Source organism: Passer domesticus, chromosome 7, assembly GCF_036417665.1.
Source record: "Passer domesticus isolate bPasDom1 chromosome 7, bPasDom1.hap1, whole genome shotgun sequence".
Classification (NCBI taxonomy): Eukaryota; Metazoa; Chordata; class Aves; order Passeriformes; family Passeridae; genus Passer; species Passer domesticus.
Genome location: NC_087480.1, coordinates 1444073 through 1465781, shown reverse-complemented (window position 1 = coordinate 1465781; position 21709 = coordinate 1444073). Strand labels below are relative to the sequence as shown.

At 41.8% G+C, this 21709-nt stretch overlaps 1 long non-coding RNA gene across 1 annotated transcript in view; it reads left to right on the top strand.

The window, feature by feature from the left end:
• Window positions 1-1483: 1483 nt before the first annotated feature.
• LOC135304228 (uncharacterized) overlaps window positions 1484-21709 on the top strand; it is a 147185-nt gene continuing 126959 nt past the window's right edge. Inside the window, exon 1 of the long non-coding RNA XR_010365644.1 lies at window positions 1484-1675. This is a non-coding gene — a long non-coding RNA (uncharacterized LOC135304228). The remainder of the gene's footprint in view (window positions 1676-21709) is intronic.

Sequence of the window (21709 nt, the reverse complement as noted above, 5' to 3'; positions counted from 1 at the left end):
CCATTTCCTTTCTTCTCCTCTTGCAGATGGCTGCCTGAGTCTCTCCAAAAACATTTATCCTTCATCTTGTTCATTAGTTGTTGACCTATACCTTGTAATACAATCCTCACTTCTTTTTAAGATAAAGGAAAAAAATTATGTAATTATGGAGATAGTCTCATTCTTTGAAACATCTAATTATTTTTTTGAACTGTCCTTATTTCTTGGTTTTACTTAAGTTTTAAGACAGGGAATTCCAATTCTGAATTATTAAAAAAAAATCATACCACTTGTTTTTAAGTAGCATCATTTTGGTTTTACTTCCCACTTCTCCTTCCCTTATTTTTATTATTAAGAAATTGGTCTTTGGAGGAGAGTAAATTGATTCTGTACAACCTGGCTATTATTAGTGGGTGGGGGAAGAGACAATTAATTAATGTCAGGGCTAATATCAATCCCTTTGCCAGCTTCTTCTGAATAATTTTGGAATTTCTCAGTAATGTTTATGTCTACCTGGCCCTCAATGCTGTGACACGACCACAGAACATTGTTTTTCTTTCATCTGCTCTGGCAAGCACTGTGTATTTTGGTCTCTAATCCTGTCCTCCCAGGGTGGGTTTTGCTGCAGTCCCTTTCCTGCTGGGCTGCAGACACAAAAGCAAACCTTCAGCAGGGATGTGCCAGTGACGTGGTGGGGTGGCACAGGGGCTGTGTGTGAGCTGTGGGCACTCTGAGGTGAGATGGAGACTGGGATGGGGAGCAAAGGATCCCTCTGAGGGTCTGAAAGGCCTGGCAGGTGTTGATAGTCCTGACCTGCCCCAGGTGGGGCATTGGCCTCCCTGCCCAATCCAGCCCAATCCAATCCAATCCATCCCATCCAATCCAATCCCAGCCTGTCCTATTCTATCCCAGCCCAGCCCAATCCAATCCAATCCAATCCAATCCAATCCAATCCAATCCAATCCAATCCCAGCCTATCCTATCCCAGCCCAATCCAATCCAATCCAATCCAATACAATCCAATCCAATCCCAGCCTATCCCAGCCTATCCTATCCTATCCCAGCCCAGCCCAATCCAATCCAATCCAAGCCAGCCCAGCCCCATCCAATCCAATCCAATCCAATCCAATCCAATCCAATCCAATCCAATCCAATCCAATCCAATCCAATCCAATCCAATCCAAGCCAGCCCAGCTCCATCCAATCCAATCCAATCCAATCCAATCCAATCCAATCCAATCCAATCCAATCCAATCCAATCCAATCCAATCCAATCCCAGCCTATCCTATCCCAGCCCAATCCAATCCAATCCAATCCAATCCAATCCAATCCAATCCAATCCTATCCCAGCCTATCCTATCCTATCCCAGCCCAGCCCAGCCCAATCCAACCCAGCCCAGCCCAGCCCAATCCAATCCAATCCAATCCAATCCAATCCAATCCAATCCAATCCAATCCAATCCATCCAATCAATCCCATCCAATTCAATCCTGCCCTGCCCAACCCAACCCAATTCAACCAAGCCCAATCCAATCCTATCCCAGCCCAATCCAATCCTATCCCAGCCCATCCCAGCCCAGCCCTGGCACTCTGGGGTCAGGTTTAAACCCATTTCCAGTTCCTGCCCTGTTTTTCTGGGTCTGCCAGAGTCTCTGAGCTCCTGCTGGAGGTGCTGCATGCCTGGCTGCAGTGCAGGTAAGGAATGAGGGAACTGCTGGGGCTCACTGGGGAGCCAGCCTTGCCTTGGAGCTGGGATTGGAGGGGCAGAGGTTCCTGAGGGCTCCTGGATGGGGTTTTGTGGCTCTGCAGGAGTTCTGCCTCCTGAGGGCTCCTGGATGGGGTTTTGTGGCTCTGCAGGAGTTCTGTTGTGCAGTTGGTCCTTTGGCTTTTGAGAGTTGCTGCAATGTTTGTTTCCTTACTGGAAACTTCTCTGAAGAACTGTTTTGAAATGTTTTTGGGCATAGTTTATGGCTGTTAATGCCAGCCTGTGCCAGCTGATGAGTTAGATGAGCTCAGTTGCTCCAGTTGGCATTGTTTGTTCCTGGTGGATAATCCTGGAGAGGGGCAGCGTGGGCAGCTGAGGATGAAAATGTTTGAGCTCTTTTCCATTAATCCACTTACAAGAGTGAGTTAACTTCCTGAATCACAGGCAGTTAATATTTCTCACCGGCCTTCACTTTGACTTTGTTTTATGTGGCTCACCTGCTGTGATTTCAGAAAGGGAATATAAATGTTACTCTTGCACTGCAGAGTGGTGAGATGGCTGTGGAATTTTACTTGTTGATAAAAGCTGAAAATCTTCTGTGCAAGTTCATAGAAGTGACTGAAGGGCACGTAGCTAAAATCCTGCAATTTATAATTATTCTGTTCTTACACCAGATTTTACCTGCTTGCAGAAGCCTCAGGCTTCACTGAGGTTTCATCTAACCATTAATGACCACGTTAAAAATGAGCTTATGACAAGTACCTGACTTTATTTTTGTTTTGAGGTGTGTTGAAATTATGGACTTTTGAAAGCAAAACCAAAATCCCTGTGAATGAGGTCAAAATGCAGTAGAAAGATTGACTTCTTTGAACAGATATTGTTCTCCTTTATTTTTATTTTTAATTGATTGCTCTTGTTTTTCCTTGGAGCTGCAATGGTCTGTTTGTTCCTTTATAATGTACCTCTGTCACATACATGTAGCAAAGTGATAACTGATGTGTATTATCTGATTCCTGGTGGGGAAATTCTGCACAGTAAACATAACGCACAGAAATAACACAGCACTAATTGGGAGATCTATCTTAAATTAGATGAGTTCTTTTCTTAATTCTTAACAATTACTAAGCATTTTTATGAGGCAGATACCATTCCTTGCTTTCCACAGTAAGTTTTGTAATTAACAATGGATATAAATGGCTTCAGGCAAGATCATTGGGTGTGTGTATATTTATATTTATATGAAATACTCTCTCACTTTCTGCAAAGAAATTTATCAGAGTCCCATATTTTTGCTTTGGCAGGACCTTTATTGCCTTCTACAAAGTTTTTAATATTTTGAGCACAGCAGTAACTTTTTTCAATTGTTTGTGAGCTCATCTCATTTACACTTTACTTGTTAACTGAAAGAGGCACTGCAGGAGAAAATAAAATGGACATTTTGGGATGGGAATGTGTGTGAAGCTGTATCATCTGGCTTTTTGAAGATAATAAAAATGAAAATAACTAAATGCAAAAGAACAAAATTAATGATAGCTGATCTTATGTAGTGGAGTGTTCCTCTCCTAAAAACTTTCAATGGAGACAACAGTTACAGATTGTTTTGGAAAGCAAAGTCAGACTTTAAAGTGTACAAGAGGCAGCTCCATGGTCATTATACTCACTGAACAAGCATGCAGGCAAACATCACAAAATTCAACATTTCAAAACATTTCCAAAGATGCAAGAATGCATTTGAAAGGCACCCAGTTCTATCAAACAGCTCTGGATGAAGACTCCAGCTGAGAGCAAATGAAGAACCAGCCTGGAATGTGGCTGCTGGTTTTGGTTTAATCTGGTACTGAGCATTTAACAGCAATAGATTTGCTTCATCAGAAAAGTGGGGTTGGGATACTTCCTGTGGATTCCATCACGGAATAACCCTTTGGGTGCTGTTACTGCACTGTTTGATGGGAGAAAATGAGTGAAAAATGTAGCAAATGTGGCTCATACTGAGAAAGCCAAGGGGCTCTGGCACCAGAAAGATGAACTCATATTTCACTGCCATTTATAGTGATTTTATATTTTTTTTTCAATGTGTGGGGTTTTCACAACTCTTCAGACTCAATCAAGATTTAAATGCCAAACAGGGCATGATTCTCCTTTATTTTTATCATCAGTGGACTCAGCAGTTTGTTACAAGGTATTCTGCAGGTGAAGGTTCCTGTCAATAATCCTGGCACATGAAAATGCTCAGTCTGTTAGGAGGCAGTAAGAGAACACACTCATGGACGAGTTTGGGAAATACACGTGGTTTCTGTAATTCTGGAATGCAGAAATGTTTGTAAAGCAGTGATGTTCTGTGCTTGGGGCTGGGTTCAGCAAGTCCTTATTTACAGGTTTTTTGCCTAAAGGGCTGGTTTGGGCCCTGGTGTGTAGCAGTCCCACACCATGGACTGCCCCCATGCTCAGGGTGTGATATTTGGTGTGGAAAAAGCTCCTTTGCTGGGTTTGGTACCTGAATGAAAGGCATCAGTGCCTTGGTGTGGTAGTGCATGGAGCTGTGCACTAATGAAGGGACTGATGCTCAAGATGTTTTGGTTTTTTTTACCCCCACTGCTATTTTATCAACTAAACACTTGTGCTGTGTGCTTGAGTAATGAATGTAACATCATAAATGTTGCTACATTTGTGTTTTGTCACCAGAAGATGCATCTCCTGGGAAAGGTTAAATCTAACAATATGATCACTTGGTGGCTTCAGCACTCCACTGAATCAAGGTCCTCTTTATTCTAATTACAGTTTCAGAGTAGTCCCTGTGTAAGGATGCAGCAGAAACCTGCAGGATTTCACATGGGCAGCAAGCAGCAATTCCTGACAAGGGTTCAGAAAATGTCCCATGGCTGCTTTAAGAGATGAGGGGAGTGTTTATGTTCAAGAGCAACTATTTCCCTGAAATTAAGGTCATATTTAAAATGAAATGCCCCTCGAAGAACCCCAAATTTATCCTGTCTTCTGTCTTTTTCATAACCAAAACATCTTTTTTTTGGTGTTGATTTTCTCATGCTTGCCTATATAAAAATCTATTTAAATAGAGTATCAAAAATCAATTTAAATAGAGTATTTGGAAAATACTCTATTTAAATTGGCAAATACCAAATGTAGCTGATTATCAAAATTAATTAAATTAATATCCTTTGATCTTCAAAAAGACCTCTTCAAGACTGAGAGAAAGAAAGTTTTGTTATTACTTTAGCATGAAATATTTTTAAAAATGCAATTGTACAAATGCTGACCTATTCATCTCTAATGGGCATGCCTCACTGTAAGAGAACTTCAGTTTATCTTTTATTTTAGGTGTATTTAGTATATCGTCCTTGAAATCAGAATTGGTCTTCTACTGTTCTTAAGCTTTCATCCTGTTGGGAGTGAGCATTTGTTCCACGTTATTTTATTTCCTTTCTGTCCTGTTCTTATGGAGGAGGAGCTGGGAACGTGTGACACATGCAGGTGATCTGACTGTACAGTTATTTACAAGATACGTTTTCAGACTCCTACTGCTGTTTGTGAAATAAGGGATGAAAGACTTTTAAAAGAAGCTCAGAACAGTGAAAAATCAGTGTTCAAGTCACTTCACAGAGCCTTTGGGACATGCTTAGGGCAGATGGCAATTTGCCACCAAAGCACTCAAACTTTTTGAGTTACTTTAACGCTCTTGAGCAAGTCACAGACAAAATTCTATTTGATTTCTGGTTATTCTTCTATTATATTAAATGGGCCAAGCTTAAGTAAGGTTTACCCTGGAGAACAGTAGAAATAATGATGCCTTGCTGGAAATACTGAAATAAGGAATCTGTTGGCTTTTAAAACTTTTTAGTAAGAATCTCCTGGCACACGGTAGTAGTTTAGAGAAAAGAGCTATATCCCATTTTCTGGGTGTAAAATCTGCAGTCCTTTTTTCCTTTTGAGGAAAACATTCATGAAATTGTTCAGAACACTGGAACTTCCTCACGTTCATTACAGAAGAAGTCATTAGGCACTAATTGAGGCTATCTGGTACCCACCTTGGTCCTAGGTACTCCAGTTCCTGATCAGCCTGGATGCCCAGGCTGGGCCCCAGAGCTGATTTTTACTGTTCCCTTCACACTGATCTGCCTGGTTTGGGAGAGAATCTTGCAGTCACTTACATCCTGTGGTTTCTAGTGGGATGTTTGCATCCCAGAATGAAGCAGATGCAAATGGAGATTTTAATTTCTTTATTTATGCCTGCTTTTTGATGGTGGGTCCTGGACAATGTCAAACAGGAGGAGATTATCCTGAACAGACCTTCTATTTCCACCAGCACTCCTTCTTCCATAACTGAGCATATGTGTAAGGTATTTTTAAGTTTTGAGCAGTAATATGGGAAATTATAAACTTCCAGACTCTCGCCACCATGCATGAGAGTTTTGATCAATATCTAGCTGCTCAAACTTCTTAGTGGCTTTAGTCTTTTTCTCTTTAAACAAAGAAGCTCAAAAAATTCTCCTCGGTGTTCTGCTTAATTCCATATTTAGTTCTGGTTCTATAACAAGGTTGAGTTTTCTGGCTTTAAAGTTTGTTCCCCTTATAATGGACCTTTTTAACATAAATGTCTTGAGTAACCTTTTGTACTGTCCTTGGTTTTAGCAGTGAATGACAAATCTGTCCGATTGTTGCAATGCCATTGGTTAGTGCCAGAAGAATACCTAGTCTTGAATCAAGAAACAGTATTTCTATGAAATATCTAGTAAATATTGAGTTCCACATGTGTAATTTGTAAAAGCCAATATAATCTGAATGGCAGTTACCTGAAATAGACACTCTGAAGTGCCAAGGGAAGCTCAGGGGGTCAGCTGGGCCAGCTCTTAGCTGATGACTCTGGGCAATTGTGCAGAACAAAACAGTTTGAACAAGTCTCCTCAAGAAAAACTTGAAAATCCAGTCAATTTATTCCTGGAGAATGACCTAAGTGTGAAAGAACTGAGTCAAAACACGTCCTTAAATGAGTCTGATAGAAGAAGTGAAAATAGATCCCCTCTTTGCTGAGTGTCTTCAAGGGGCTGTTGAACAGACAGACACATGCTGGCCAAACAGCTCCCAAATGTTTCCTTCTTGCGCTGATTATCTATATAAAACTCCATTTCTCCAGCCGAATTTTAATTTTCTGAGAATATTTGACAAAATGGGTCTTGCAAGGGAGGAACCCATGGTTTAAGAGTTTTCTTGTACCTAGGAGTAAACCAGAGCTTAGACCAGGTCTGAGATTGTGAGACTTCTCATGGGACAGAGAATTCTGTCTGTTCATGATTGCCTGACCCTGCTGATGGGAGCATCCAGTGTCCAAAGTCTGAGGTTAAACTTGTGGAATTTGTGCAGGGGCTGTGATGGGAGGGGGCCTGGGAATGTGGTGAAATAGCAGTGGAGACCTGCAAGAGCTGTGTGGCTGCCTGGGCATCTCTGTCATGGGCTGGGGTCACTTCTGGGGGGACCAGGGGGCTTGGAGTGGAGGCTGCAGGGACTTTTTGGCATTTTTGTTGAGGATTTGCATTGGCACTCGGTCAGGTCAAATAGAATAGATGGATCTGCTCAGCAGAGCTTCTCCTTTTCTGGGGCAGGGGGACATGTGCTCTTTTCAGCTTTGGTTCATTTTTTTTGTGGCTGGTGTGTTTGTTGCTGCCTTTGAGGCTGGATTAACTGGACATCTGCTGCTGGAGATTTTCTCCTCCTCGTTAGAGAGACACGAGTTGCTTCCATGCCAGTCTTCTGATGTCTGTCCAGAAGATTCTGCAGGCACTGAGACGTGCTGAGTTGTGAGTTTAATTATCCTGGCAGGTTGTTAGAGACAAAACAAAAGATGGGAATTGCCACTCTGATATCAGAAGCCTGTACAGAAAATTCCCAAAAGAACACATAAAAATGTAAACTGCTTAGTAATATGGCATTTTTCTGCTCAGGAGCTGCCTAAATGACTTCTGCATGTTTCTGGAAATTCCAGAGTTGTGATTGTGTTTACTTTTAATGCTTAATAGACACTACAAAATGACTTTTTATGGGGTGAAAATAAAATAAAGCATTTGCATTGTTGATATTTTCCCTGTCTGAAAAGCAGGGAATTGTTAACTGATGCCAATCAAATTTGGCATTGGATTCTGTTGAGTTTGATACAGTTATTGGCCAGAATATGTTTCAACATCTATTTTAGATGTTAAATATTAGTGTACATTTACATAACCCAGTATATAAAATAAAGTTCATGTTATTGCCTATCATTAACCCTTCATAGCTACCTTGCCAAGGTTCAAGCAAGTTTTGGAGGACTTGAAGACTATCCAGAACTGTAAATTATTGAATTTAGACGACTTGGACTTTTTTTTTTTTTTTAAGATTAGATGGCTTGCCATGCATTCAAAACATCCATGTCTTTTATGGGATGGGGCTGTCCATTGGAGGGACAGTTTGATCCCACAGAGGAGATGCTGCAGTGCAGCCCCTGCTGACAGCACACTCTGATTCCAGCTTGGCTCTCACACCTTGGGCAGTTCAGCATTGCCTCTGCTGGCTGGGGAGCCTTTTCCACACAAATGTAAAACCAGGAGTAAAGAAAAGCTGCTTTTGTTATTTAGCCTTGTGTTTCATTCAGAGCAGAACTGCTCTTCCAGGAAGGCAAAGGATGGTGAATGAATTTCCTGTGAAATGCTGGCAAACACTGGCAAAGCACAGTGAAGTCTGATAGGTAATGATGTAAAAAGTGTGCGGCTGAGTAAAGTGCTTCCCCCACGTTCATTACAGGTATCCTGGACAGCCCTAGATTTAAAAACAAAACTACAGCTTCTGAAACAAGGTCGTGATATTTCTCTTGTTTTATGGAAATATTGGATGACTGTGGTTAAAATCCAGAAAGACAGATTGTTAGGGAACTGATGGAGAGTGGAAAATAAAGGACAGGATTATCTCCTTAATATTGTCAGTGGATTTGACCTTTGTCTTGGGATGTAGCAGAACTGCAGAAGGTCTAGGAAAGAATGCTGCATGACAACCAGCAGAACAGAACTGTTGTTTTTAAGTAACTCATGCTAGGAGCTTTGAGGGTGAACAAAGAAAAGAGAGGAAGTATGAATTAGCTGGAGGAAGAGAACGGGAGGGAGTTGTCTCTTCCATATGAGAATTAAGAGCTATCAAGCCCAGCAAGTGGTTGGCTCAGTATGATTAAAGCAAGCAGCTCCTGACACAGCGTGAAGTTAAGCTGTGGAAGTTGTTGATCCAATGCATTGTGTGTAGATAATAAAATCTGTGTGGGTTCAAAAGCAGTTGGACAAGTACGCAACAAATACAAATTATTAAGGCTTTCTGTATTAAAAGAATTACTTTTCTTCAAGAGGTTCTTGACCTCTGAATCTTTGGATTGTAGAACATTCCCACAGAATGCTGTGTACACTCTGTCCCTGGGTACTTGTCATGTTCTCAAAGCTTCCTCAGACATCTGCTCTTGGCTGGAGTATTGAACTGGAGGGATCTTTGGTTTGACCTTGCTTCCTGTTCTCACAAGTTAGAATACTTTATGTATCTGGTATAAAATATAAATAATAAACTTTTTAAAATGTGAAAGGGAAAAGGGCTTGCATCCAATTCCAATTATGAATATAAATCAGTAACTAAAATCACAATACATCTTATGATTCCTTGTCTCTGACTTCTTGGACAAAACAAAAGCTGGGCTGGCACCTCAGATTCACTGGCAGCACTGGCTTCACTTAAATTGTTTTGCTTTTTCTGACAGAAAACCTGAGAACTCTGTGATCACCTCCAATCCAGACAAACCAACAAATCGGGGAAAACAGATAATGTAACACATTTAACATGTGCTTTATTTGCACATATGGAATTGTGGTGTATCGTGGGCAGGTAGTACCAAGGTCTCTGAATAGGAACATGATCCATTTCACTCAGACTTAAAATATGTGTGTCTTACAAGTCTGTCCTTTTGATTAGTAAAGATGTTGAGCTCTTGTATAAAAGTAGAGTTTACAGTTGTCAGACCTGTGAAAGAGATGATTTTTCTTCATGGAACAGTTTTGAATATAACAATGTCTGTTTAGCATTTAATTGTATATTCAGCACTTTCTTGGGAAGAGAAAGATCTGCTATCTACAGAGATATTCAAAAGGCTTTCTTTCCCCATTCTTCAAAAGACCTTTAGACTGCTACATTTGCCTTGCTATGCAGGAACAGCAAAACAATCTCTGGGAGCTGGTGAAGCAGAGTTTTGAGGAGATGGGGAAGGGGTTGAACTTCATGGAGCATTTTGTTGATGTCCCCCTGCCAAACAGCATTTGAAGTTCAGGCTTTGGGACCCCAGGATGAGCAGCAGCTCCTGCACTGGATCTGCCCATGCTGAGGGCAGGGGAGGGTCAGCAGAAAAGGTGCCAGAGCCTTCCCTGTCACCTGCTTGGTGTCACCTGCCCAGCTGTGCTCAGGTGTGAGCAGGACAGGGGTCCCTGAGCTCAGCTCCCAATATCTGTTATTACTGGAGATGTTTATGAAAAAAGTGCCTTGCAACTTGAGGGAGTTGGTCTCTAATTTCTGGTGATTTGTAGTTTGCATTGCATTGATTTGTGGTCGCCCCTCTGGCTGGAGAGAACAAAAACCCCCAAAGCTCAAAGCAAACCCTCCCCTTCTCCACCCCAGGGCAGCCCCTCAGAACAGGAGAAGGCTTTTGCTACAAAATCCCATTCCCTTGGAAGCTATTGCAATTTGTGTAATTGCCATTGGCTTTTTCCTTCCTTTTATGCCAAACCTTACACAGTAATCTTTTTCTTAATCTATTTTTTTAATACAGTTCTACCACCATTGGCTCCTAACAGGTTGCTACATAATTTATTCTACTTTACAGTAAAATCTGCAGAGCCAAAAGCTGTGGGAGTTTAGTGCAACCCCTAATGGAACATACATCTAATTTGGAAATCGTAGAATTTTTTAACTGAAACTCTTGGGAACTGATTTTTTGCATCAGCTTCTTAAGAAATTTTAGATAATTGTTAATTCATATTTCTTGGAGTTAGAGCTGTTGATCACATTGCTTCACTGTTCTGTATTTTAATTCACAGAAAAATTTTACTTTTTCCTTTTTTACAGAAAATAATAGTATAATACCTAACAAATTCATTATTTCTGCTCTTGAATAAAGTCAGTGATAAATGGGCATTGTTAAAATAGATCATGTTTTGTGTACTTTTTCCAACCAGCTAAAATTTAAAAAAAGAATTTTAAAAAATCCTGGCTCTATTGTTGTTAGTATTGTACCTTTGAAAGGTATTGAACGCATGTTCTGAGTGGTATTAAATTTCTGTAATGTAACTCGATGATAAAAGAAATACACAACTTTACAGCACAGTCGTTGCTAGGGATTGGCAGCATTTGCAAATTACCAGAACAAGTCAAGACCTCTGGAATAAGAGCCCAATAAAAAAAAAAAACAAAATGTTTCAGGCACATTAGGAGAATGTGAGTAGAATTCTCATGATAGAGGAGAAGTTTTTAATAAAAGGAGAACCAAGAAGTTTAATGCCCTTAAGTTATTATAACTATTTTCTTTTAACAAGTAGACCAAAGCTGTACAGCAACCACAAAAATACAGAAAAAAGTATCTAGGTCTCCTATATTGTAGGGAAAAAAAAAATCTGATTAATGTATTCTGAATGGAAATTACCACTCACTTGATTTTTTTCCCCAGATTGTTTTCTGTTTGACAGAGCCAAACACAGCAGCCAGTGAGGAAGGTCAGCTGTCAGTGAGTGTCCTCAGCTCTCTAAGTGGACTGGAACTCTCTTGCTTTCCAGTTTAACCCTTAATTTGCAAATTTAGTAAATTGTGGTTTCATGAAGATTTGTGCCTTTTCTGTAGGACTCTGCAAGAGTGATTTCATTATTTCATGGTGTGAAGCATGTTGCTTTAGGTATATTTTTCTATCATATATTAAATATCAAAGCAATAATCTGCTTTGCAATAATTTGTCTTTATGACCAGATCACGCTGAATTGTTGAGATATTTTTGGGGGAGAAGACTGATTTGTCCTTTTGGTCAAAGACGGAACATTCAAGGATTTTATTGTATTTGGTAGATGGGGATTAATCCTTCTTTAACCAGAGTTGGTTTTAAATCCTGTTTACCCCTTTCATCACAACGAGAGATGAGTGCTTCTTTAGGGACTAAATATTTGCTCTCTTCTGGGTGCCGTGGGGAGGTTTTTGGCTGTCAGTGGTGGTGGGAAGGGTGTGTGTGGTGATTTGTGATTAAACAAATGAAGCAAGTGGATTTTTTTTTTTTTTTTGGTGGCACACAATCCATACACAGTTTAAGAAATACAATAATAGCCTGTAAAGACCTTTCTAGACATGCAAACTGACAAATCTGTGTGCTTCTTCCTTGGAAAACGTTATTGAATAGCTATTACTTGAACTGAATCAGTTAGAAAATTGTTATAATAGTTTTGCAGTGAAAATTGCCAGCTGAAGGCTAATTTGTAAAAAGGATTGAAGTCGATTGAATTACTTCTGTGGTGTAGTAGGTGGAAACTATTCTGGCTCTTCCCAAGCTGTGAGGTGGAGCTGTAAATGGGGTGGCTGCATGTGAACCAGCACAGCAGGCTGCTGGCTGGGCTCTGCTCATCTCACCCGTGTGTGACAGGGGACAGACAGCTGGGGACAGCAGCCCCAGCACAGAGGGACCCCCGGGCAGCAGCAGCAGGAGCCTGAACACCCTCGAAGGTGCTGAGTGATGATTTGGCCACACGTGTGTCAACATTCCAGAGGCTCCACACTCGAGCATTTTTGTGCTGTTGCAGCCAGAGCAGTGATTTGTGACTGGGATCTGGGAGCAGGAAGGTGGGGAAGTTGCTTTGTGTTTGTTCTGTCTCTGTAGCCTCTGACAATAGACTTCTAGTGTCTCATTTCTGTCAGCACGAGCGTGTGGAAGGTGAAGTGCTCTTACATGAGAGTCAGAGCCGTGGTGAGAGGCTGGTCCCAGACAGGAGTGGAAGGAATCATGGTGAGGATCTGTTTTCAAGGTGAACCTTGGCGATTCTCATCTCCTGCTTCAGCCTGTTGTTTGTTTTTGCCCTTTGGAAAGGTGTCTGTCAAACCTGAGCACAGCAGCCCTGAGGAACAAGGGCTCCAGCAGCAGCTCCTGCTCTCTCTAATCAGCTGAAGCACTAATGAGTAATCAGGGGCGGAGGGGAGATTTACAGCAGGGCTGTGTTCATGCTCGGCGTGCTGAGCGATGTTTTGCTGCTGTTGGGTCCCAGCCTGGCACCTGGTGATGTATCTCAGGTGTTTGAGACAAGCTGGGAGTAGAGGGATGGGCACCTGGGGTGCAGTTTGCTGCTTCAGAAGCCTGGGGTGAGGAAACCTGGACACCTGGAAGGGAACATTTCCATTGTCTGGAAAGTACAGGGTGAACCCTGGGGTTTTACTGGGATGGCAGATGACACCAGCTGTATTTCGTGTTGTAAATTCAGGTTTTGAGAGCTGATGTGTGACTGAGAATATGGCTGCAGGGGTAGAAGGAATAAAAAGAGCATTCCTGTAAATGTTTAGACCTAATTTAATCTTCCTGGTGTAAACAATGAACCTGTTCCCTTAGTACATCATTTCAGTAAATATTCTTGCAGACTGCAGTCATCCAAAATAGTTTTGGTACTGATACAGCCAGCAGACCACTAACTCCAAAGCTTGGAAAAAGTGCAGTAAACATTTCAGCATCCAAGAATGTGGATTTTAACAGAAAATGAATAGCTCAAAAGTGTATGCTTTGGCTTTGATGTAGCTAAATATGTTGAACCACAGAGACTTGAAAGAACTTGATAAATACTCTAAAAGAAAATCAACTTCCTCCCAGCAGCCCAATAAATAATTTTCCCCACTCTCTCGTAACTTGTTTTGCAGAGGAGTGGAATAGAAAGGCTGCTAGAAAACATTAAATCTCAAAAACTGAGCCAAAACCAACCATGGGAGCATGAACCTTCCCACAGAGAGATGGAAGATTCTAGACATAATCCCATCCCTTGGTAATCTACATGCTCAGTCTCCTTCCTGCTGCCATGGCAGGGCTGCAGTGAGTCCTCAGGGCCAGCAGTGGCTGCACAGAGGCACCAGCTCCTGGGGTTCCCATGTGGATGATGCAGCATGTGATACAGAATGGTAAAACAGTGGTGAAGGTGTGGATAAAATCAGAGAACACTGAGTTCTCACACAGTGGGGGTTTCTTTTTTGCTGGGATGCTGGAAATAGAAAAGAGCTTGGTTTAATTTCTGGTGTGAGCCTGTCTACCATTGCCCCTCACTGCTCCCCACAGCTTCAGCCCCTCTTGCTGCTGGTGGTTCAGAGGGAATTCAGCCTGCAGAAGGGTGTGGGGACCATGGCAAGGCAGCAGGAGATGCTGTGGGCTGGAATGCCCTTGATGCATCTGTCTAATGCAGCCAAACAATTGTTACAGCAAACAAAATCCTTCTCTGGGTGTTCCCTGTCTTAGTGGGGTGAGTCCCACTCTCTCTGCCACTGAAAGCAATTCTCTTTGAAATCTCTTGGTGGTTGCAAAAGCACATTTGGAGGGTCCAGCAGACCCTGAGGTGCTGCTGTAGTCTGTACAAGTGGAAAGAAATTCAACAGTGACTGTTGTCTGGGTAGGGAGATGTGTAAAGCCTTCACTGGATCTTCATGCTAATAATTTTTACCTAAAATAATTTTTAGGTATTCTGGTACAAGTAGCTTTCATCTCAAGAATTGTTGCATATTACAGATGGATTTAGATGGGACCCACCCAGCAGTTTCTAATGCAAAGGTCTTGCTGCCTGTCCAGGACAAACTGTAAATACGTAACACTCTTAACTCAGTAGCCACACGTGCTCTGCAGACTGAGAGTGTGCAGTGATTGTCATTTGAAAAGGTTTCCTGGGCACAGGAGTAATTACTAATGATGGATGCCAATGGGTTTAGGGTTCAGTGCATAGAACTTAGCTCTGCTTATAGGATTTTGTTAACACCTCTCACTGGAGATTAACCTGATCTCCCTAGCACAGGAAATTAAAAATCCTTTGACAGTCATCTTCAGATTATGAGAGGGAAGGCAAGATGAAGTGTCTCTTAGCCCCTTAGCATGCACCTTTCTCTTCTGTTTCCTGGAGAGAGGTAGAAAAGTTGTAGGGATTAAAAAAAAAAATCCAGTGGTACTGACAAGCAACACATCTTTCCTCTGGGTTGTGGTGCTTTTCACGTCTCTGTATGTTATTCAAGTAGCTGAAAGTGATTTCATATTTAAAATTCAGCTTTCAAAGCTTGTACCTGAGAAGGGGGTAAGTTATTGTAATTTTTCAAGTGTTTTAATCCTTGGGTAGTGCCCATAAATATTTAACAGTGGCTACTACAGCACAGTTTTAGTCTGACAGACAGACATGGGCTTTACTGTGATGCAGGTAATAAACCTGAAACTGGGGAGTAAAATGACCTTAATAACTTCTTCCTAATTTTTTCTCCTGCAGAACTTGTGGGTTTGTGCTACTAAACCCCATCACAACAAAACTGTTGAGGTGGTTTTCTTTCTGTCCTGCTTCTCTGCCTTACCCAGCAGGATGTGCTGTCAGGGGTCACTGAAATGCTCCTGGGGTTTTCTGGGTGTGATGCTCTTCTGCTGGTTTAATCAAGAGCCACTTTGCCTCTGCAGCTTGCAAGAATTAAAACAAAGTCGTGGGGGTTTTTAATAATTCCAGATGGAAAGGCTCTTCCTTCCATTTTGTTTGCAATTCCTTGGAAATAATTTTGCCAGGAGCTGGCTTTGCTGCCCTGGTGGCACTGGATGTAGGCAAGGCTGATGTATGGGTGAGGAAACCAGATCAACTCCTGAGGATTAAATTCACTGGGGGCTTTGTCCCCCTCCTCAGGGCCAGTCTCATTTTGTGCCAATTCAGTGGTTTGGTGGCTGCACCAGGTTTTTGAGTGGAATGTTAAGCTTAGAATTTGACTTGTGTGAAAGCTGCATACAAATCTTATCCTTGGCTTGTCTTTTCTTAGAGAAGTCTGAGCTTTTCCAAAACACAAGGAGCCTCAGGAAAAGTTCCCCTCCAAAAATCCCAGAAGGGTTCAGGGTGGAAGGGGCCCCTGGAGGTCACCTGGACCAACTTCCCTGCTCCAGCTTTCTGCTCTTTGGGGAGAGCAGGGAGTCCTTCAGCTCTGCTTCCTCTGAGCTTTGCACGAGGGCTGGAAAGCCTGCAAGATAGAGGGTGAAGCATGAACGAGAGAAAAAGCAGACAGGAGTGGGTTAGGACTGGGATGGCCACTGACTTTGGGCTTTAATGCACCTGTTTTCTTTCTGGTGTTTCCCAGTTCTTCACTTTTATCCAGCTCATAAAAATAAAGCAGCTCTGTGGTGGATTTACTGTGCTTGGAAAGAGGCTAAGGGGATGGAGTGTGTTGTAAATTTCTAATGGAAGACACTCAGGGTTTCAAGTGTAAAAATTAAGAGGGCTGTTGTCATTAGTCCTTTTGGGCACAGATGAAAAGCTCCTGCTCCTGTAGGTGTGACTGCCTGCAGCCCTGTGGACAAAGCCTGGGCAAAATGACACTGGAATACCTGGCTGGGTGAATTTAGGGGAAGTGAGCAGCTCCTGAGAAGAGCACTGGTAGAGTACGTGTTCAGGCACCTGTTCTAAAGTCATGTACCTGCTTCTTTCATCCAGCTTAGATGCAAATAACTGCCTTGGTAGGAAAATCTGAAGTCTAAAAGGCAAACTGTCCCCCCCCTTGCTGCCATGGGCACTTAGAGCTAAACTCCCTTTGATATCCTAATTTTTAAAGCTACTTGGTGCTAGGCTGATTCATTTCCATAATCCCTGGACCGTAATATGTGTATTTTAGTCATAGCCTGTGTCACTAAATCACGAGTTTGGATCTGAGGTCTCAGTAATTTAGGAAACTCAAAAGGTGCTTTGGGCTGGTTACATTTTCATCCCTCTTGTTTGCTCTAGTTTTGCTGTTGGAATTGCATTCCAGATGGGAAGTGGAAGTAGTTAAATCCTCCCAAGAAATGATGGGAACTGGGTGGCTACAGGCACCTAGTGACACCTGAGTGTCCCCTGTGCTCCTGTCAGCCGTGCAGGCAGATCATCACCCCCACAGGGATTATTTGTCCAGGTTCATGACAGGAAGTTGCTGTAATTCATCACAACCTGCTTTGTGTTGTCTTGATTCAGCAGGTCAAACAAAAAAACCCAAACCACAACAGAAATCCGCCTGAAATTAGCAACATCACAAAAGATTCCACTCCCTCCTTCCCAAATTCTGCAGCTCCTTCCCTTGCCCACGAGGTGCAATGAAATGGAGCCATGTGCAGCTGAATGGAAGGAGGCAGGGTGAGCATTGCTTCAGAAGCTCAGGAGTGCCAAATCCCACTCCAGTCAGCTGCTGTGAAATCACAGAAAGCACAGCAGAGAGATAACAGGTGCTGGTTTAAAATAAATACAGAAAAATTTATTAACTTGAAAGAATTTTGTTTAAACATCACCTGGCAGCCTATGCATCAGATGAGATGAAAATACAGAGTAGAACAAATGGAGAAAAATAAAGGTCTGTGTTCTGGTAGCTCTCTACTTTGATGTGCAGTGTGTGCTTATGAGATAGTTAATAACTGTTAAACAAGAAGGAACAGAAAAAAATTGAGCTCAAAAGGAAATTAATTTTGAAGGCCACATTCTTGAATGTCAGAAATCAGATAGATAAGGAGAAAATTCTAGTGTCAACTGTTAGGGGTTTTGTACATGATCTAACTTCAGATTTCCCCGAGTTAATATAAAACTCCTTTATTTGTCATCCAGTGCTATTTCAAATTATCTGCTTCTTTATTTCATACCACAGAAAAAAAGTATGAAAGGAGGAAAAAAAATAATTCTGATGGAGACAGGAATGGTTTAACCTTTCCTTTGACATTTCTATAAGAAATTCACTAATGTTTATTTTATCCAAAAAGTTATAGAGGAGGAACTGAAGCTTTGGGAGAGAATGAAGGGAGGGGAACAGTTTTCAATAAGGAAAATTTGTCCAAATGGTCTTTTAAACGAGCAGTCTCTGTTGTCTTTAATTGTTAAAGATAGGAACAAGGGGGACAAGAGCCCTGTTCCTGAAAGCTCTGGAAAAAGAAATCAGGGCAGAGTTTGCCAGGCCAGGCCTGACACTGTGGGTGGAATTTTCTCCTTCCCACACCCAGAGCCTCCTGCACCAGGGCTGGGGTTTCATCTCTGCCCTTGGGGGGCTTTGTGCCATTTAATTTCTTTTCTAAGCAGGAGTGGACTTGGGCAAACAGCTCCTTTTTGAGCAGCAAACATTTGAAAGCTGGCTCGTGGTTGATGATGCAGGCAAGGAGCCTGGCAGTGACAGGAAGCAGCATTTCCAGCTGACCCAGAGCCTGGGTAAATGAGAAATCTGGGTGATTTTGCCAAGGTGTGTGAAAATCAGATTGAGACACTTCCCCTGGGGCCTGACTTTGTGCTTTGGAACAGATTGGAGCTGTAGTGACATCACAGATGGAAGCTGAAAATACATCCATTCTCCTGAGATATTCTTATCTAGAACGTTGAGAGGCCTGCTTTCTACCCAAAGTGTCATATAAATATATGACTAAGTGGAAAAATGCTTTTAACTACTGAATGTGATCTTCCTTGTTTGACTGTCATAATTCAAGAGAAGCTGGCTGTGCTGGGGTCCCTCTGGTGCTCTGGGTGTTCCTCAGTGAGAGAAGCCAGATCTGTTTTGCATTGTCTCTGTGAATTTACCACCACAGGTAGTTTTTGGTTTGACCAGGCGTGTTTAAGGATTTTTTCATGAGTTACAGATTTTCTTGGGCAGCAGCATGTTTTTTGAATGGACTTTCTGCATGAGGAACAAATCAACTTTCAGCCAGTGACACCAGGAGAAATGAGCTCCAAAATAAGCTTTTGCTCCAGTCTTTATTAGGTGACTCACGTGCAAGGCAGTCAGTGATTTGTTTGAGCAATCAATAAACTCAATTATGTGATTTTTGCAAACACGAACACATTTTGGTGTCAAAACCATGGAAAATTGTATCCTCACCCAAAAACTGAGCTGAGGCTGAGACCCCCCTGCTCTGAGCCTCTGGCAGCTGAAGCAATGCCACAGCCTCAGTGCTGAGCCTGAAATCTGTCTGCTCTTCATGCTGAGGAGGGCAACCTTTGCTCAGCCATGTCCTGGCAGGACCTTGCAGCTAAGCAGAATTGAGAAGTTATTTCCCTTTTTTGCTCTTTCACTTTGCTACAAGAGGGAATGTCAGAAGGAGGGAAGAGATTGATATTATGCAGGATCCAAGTTAGAAGGCAAAGCAGCCATTTCCATGGAGAGTTAGGTTACCAAGAAAAAGGAGTATAAACAACCTTGTCCAGTTTTATTCAGGGATTCTACAAGAGAATTATGTGGGAAACTTCAGGAAAAAAGTATCAATCTTAGCGTGGTTCTGACATTTCTGTAGAATTCAGCAGTGATCATTTCAGTTGGATTCAAGCTGCACTGCATTAACACAATTTCAGTTCTAGATTAGCTGAAATGTCTCTGTGAAGCTGGTGTCAGACCATATAACACTCCAGGCAAATGGTTTCATTTCCTTTATCCAGGTTTTCAGCTGCTGTTTTATGTCCATTGTAGCAATCTCAAAGCAAATGATACAGGTTGAATTTTTCTACTGTGTCTACAAATGATGAGGTTTTTGGGCACCTGTTAAGTCCTATAAATAGGGCAGTTTTGGCCAGGGGAAGACTTTGTTTCTATTACCTCTACTCTGCCTGTTCAGCAGGTCTTTAATAAGAGTTTGGGTTCATTTGTGGTTGAATCAATACTGTTAACGAGTATGTGTGATGATTATTAAAAAACCTATCAAAGAATCATTAAGGGGAAAAAACCCCCACAACCAAATGAAGACAATTTCACTCATGTCCAAGTAATGTCTCATTTCATGCACCTTTCAAGGCTCCAGAGAATCTTACAATTCTTTCATTAAGTAAAAAGAAAAATGGTGAAAGGGAGCTCAGTGGGTGCATGCAGAGTGTTGGCACCTCTGCTAATTGAAAGAGAAGATAAAATAAACGTGTGAAGAAATTATTTCTAGCAGTTTTAATCTCTGAGATTAGTGAGAGCAGGTTATAAAGGCCCTGTCTGAAGTGCAGCAGCAGCTCACCTCTGAGCACTTGTCTGGAACTCAGGCAGCCACATCTTTAATTGAATGGAGAAAGGGGGGGAGAAATTCCATCTACAAATGTGAGTGACCCAGAGAAATTCCTAACTATTCCCCAGGTGATTTTTTCACATGCAACTGAATTTCCATCTCGTGTCATCCTTGGGTACAAAATGAACAGGACAGGCTCAGTGCTTGTGTTTTAGCCCACGTTTTCCATCCCACCTCCTCCTGGGCTCTTGCAGTGGGCCAGGTCCGTGTTTGCTGTCATTAATTTCAATTTGGCAGCGTTGATTTACAGTACCAGAGAGTTTGGCCTGGATTTTTAAGAGGCTGGCTAACTGGAAGGAAATATCAGTGCATATTCAAAGGCTGTTTTATAAGCACCATGGAGTAATTGTGAGTATTTTGGTAGTTTCAAAAGAATAGCAACTCACAGAGGGAATTAAATTAAGCTAATGAAAGAAAGCCTTTTCCTTAGAACCAATAAAACGTATTAGACTTTGCAATAATCTGTCTGAAGTGGTTTTGAAGCCCTTTGCCTTGATTTTATTTGAAGTTGAATTGGACAGTGCATTTAACATACTGAAAGGAAAAGAGAGAGAATCTTGAGCTGGTGTGGGGAACTCTTAAATTGGATGTTAGAGCTCTCTCACTGAACTGCAGCCACAGAGGAATTGATGGAGAGATCTCCCTGAATGAGCAGGCTTTGCCTGGCTGAGAGACACTGACTTTGTGAAGGGGAAACTGAAACAAAACAGCTCCTGGGAGATTTCCCAGTTTGAGATGGGAAATTCTGGGTGATTTCCCCTCTTGGTGGTGGGGAGAGCCTTTGTGTGTGCTCTGCTCTGCCCAGCTGTGTCCTGGCTGCTGTTAGTGAGCTCTGGAGCTCAGTGGGTCAGCACCTCACCTTTTGCATGGTATCTCCTGTGATCTGTGTGTTTTCTTTTCCCTTTTTCTACCCTTTAAAAGATTTTTATGCAAAACAACATTGAAATTGTCCTGTTCAAACCAATGAATATTTCGTAGAGGAATGTGATGCTGCTTGATTTCAGATTTCCTTTCTCATTCCCCTGCATCTTTTTCTCTGTGTAAAATAACCTGGCAATCAAAATAAGAAACAGATAATATAAAAAGAAGGTTCATTAGAGTATCACCTTTCTATTGAGATCACCACTCATTTCAAAAGTGAATGCAAAAGTTTTTATAACTTTATGGGTTCTTTTTTAAAAGTATTTAGTTACTTCTTGGATTTAAGCTACCATTTTGTGCCATCATAACATATTGACAAAAACTCCTGCAGGAAAATGACATCCATTATTAAAAATTTCCCTGGGAAACTTCCAGCAGACAAAAAACTTGCTGGCTGTAGCTGTTCCTCCTTTGTTCTTTTTAGCTGCGCTTATCACAATACCAAAATTTCATTCTCGTAATTGGAATAACCAGAACTTCTCTCCAGTAGTTCCTGTAAAATACCATCTCAGTGCATTTCTTTCATAACCTGTTGAGGTGTTCTGCTGCCTCAAGGCTGTTTCTGTCATGTCTTTTCTACGAGCAGAAGGCAGAAGATTGGGTTTTGCATTGTCAGAATGTTTATTTCTCATTTAATGTGTCACACGGCTTTTTCTCGTGGTCACAACAGGCTCCAAAGACACTTTGCCTCTAAATTCTGTGGTTTTTGCAGTGCTGTACACCAAACCCAAGGAGGCTCAGAACCTCCCTGCCTCCTTCAGGGAAAATGCCAATCCACCGAATTTTCGTTGCCATTGTTTGATGCTCAAACTTGTATTTGCAGATTTCTGTT